This window comes from Chenopodium album, chromosome 5, assembly GCF_948465745.1.
Source record: "Chenopodium album chromosome 5, dcCheAlbu1.1, whole genome shotgun sequence".
NCBI classification, from domain to species: Eukaryota; Viridiplantae; Streptophyta; class Magnoliopsida; order Caryophyllales; family Amaranthaceae; genus Chenopodium; species Chenopodium album.
The window spans coordinates 45674906-45677046 of record NC_137838.1 but is presented as its reverse complement, the minus strand read 5'-3'; positions in this window follow the sequence as shown (position 1 = coordinate 45677046).

Sequence of the window (2141 nt, the reverse complement as noted above, 5' to 3'; positions counted from 1 at the left end):
TAACAAAAAAGCCCCGACATATAGGTTCAAAAGCAACAGAACCACCTACGTACAAGCATAGCGGAAGCAAAGTTCAGGCGAACTTTTAAAGATCGACAAGCGTGGGTCTTCGGTAATTTCCTTTGGAAAATTATCGCAACAAATGAGGATAACTTCAAGCGAGGATATCTTCGACGGAATTCCCTAGCTTATGGAGTGTTGTCACAAACAACTGAAGGTGATTTCAAGAGAAATAATCTTCGATGGTATTCCCTTGGACGTGGAATATTATCATAGCGGAGGAGGATCGTTTCAGGCGAAGCAGTCTTCAAATTTGGAAGCAGTTACGGGCGTAGCGGTTTTCAAGCGGGATGGCGTTCTCTAGCTTGTAGGAGGTCATCAAAATAACAGTAAAGCGGCAGCAAATTGGTTATTTTCAGAGACGTGTGCTCGACGGTGCAAGATACGCGTTTCTTAACTCTTTTATCTGTTAAACTAACGCTAGTTTTGCAGGTATCGGCGTTACAAGAGTGGTTTAGGATCGCGGAACGTTCTGAATCATTCTCCGTCCCTATCGATACTTTGACTTTTGTTTTCAAAACTTGCGTTTCTCCAAACTCAGTCAAAGTGGGGGCTTTTGTAGACACCCATTTGTGTCTCCCAAAAACCAAACCTGGTGATGAGTACCTTTCACGTCGAATCATAATCGAATGGAGTGAAAGTGTGGAAAGTGTAGTGTTGCGGAAAGTTTAATTTCTTTTCTTTTCTCTCTGTTTTTGAAAACTTATTCTAAGAAAACAGCCAATCCAGTTTGGTTGGTCCATGATATGGGTCCAATGGTAGTGTAGTTGGATGGGGCTTGGCAAGAGCTTTCCAACGGTATATTATAAGCCCAATTCCGATTAATATTGAGGAAATTATGGCCAATTTACTAAACTGGGCCCAATTTGAGCCTTATATGCGGCCCAATGATCTAGAGGAGGGCCTAATATGATTTATCATTCCTAATGCAATTAGGAATGGTTTTAGTCTTCTATATTCTTCTAGAAGGTTCTTTTCATTCCTAATTCAATTAACATTGATAAATTGGCTTTTGTTGACTTTTCAGAGTTTTAATTAAAATCAAATAGCATTTTTGAGGAAATTATATGATTTTATCCTCCAGTACAGCAAACTTATCTTATTTTCGAAAACGCGTTAAAAACAGGCTTGGCGCCTGACTCCAGGCATTGGCGCCTGGAACCAGGCCTGGCGCCTGGCGCTAGTGTTGGTTCCTGGCGCTAGTTAGCCAGGGTTTGTGCCAGCTCTGTTTTTTGTGCGTCAGACTCTGTTTTGTTAATTTTATCTTTTTGGCTGATTTTATCTATAAATAACGTATTAAAAACTCCGTTTTCATTCACCAGTTATCATCAACAATCAGTTTTAATTAGCATTCGCCTACAATCAGTTTTCATTGAATTAATCCTCTCATTCTCTTAATCATTCATCTTTCTTTCTTTCTTTCTTTCTTTCTCTAGACTTTGTTTTCACATACAAAATTCCGCATTCGCAAGATCTATAAACACCTAGCCATATTCGAAGTTGCCTTCGCCTAAAATTTTTGAGGGTTTGGTCCCAAATCTCTCTTTCAATTATTTAATTTAATTGTTTTGATTATTATTTTTCTTGAAGTTACTAATGCGTGTATTTTGTTATTAGAAAGAGGTACGAAGCATCAAAGTAAGTGCTTTAATGGTTTTAATTGATGTTATGATGTAGAAATCATGTTTAAATTGTTGTTATGATATTCCTAGTATCATGTCTAGGGTATTTTTAATATTAAATATGATTGCTATGATGTCTTTTATTCTCTTCCTAATATTTATGATTGTTAGTATCATGTAAGGGCTAAAGATTTGATTTTTAATGCTTAGTGACATGCTAGGGTTTGTTATTAATCTTGTTAGTATCATGCATAGGATCTTGCTATTATATTAACATGAACATGATTATGATTATAATTGTTATAATTTATGATGATTATGAATATTATTATTATTATTATTTTAATGATGATTATTATTATTCATGTTTTTTATAATGATTGATTATTTATTATGATGCTTATTTATTCTTTATTGCTTGATCACACCTTTTATGCATGTTTAAAGGGAATTTTGGTA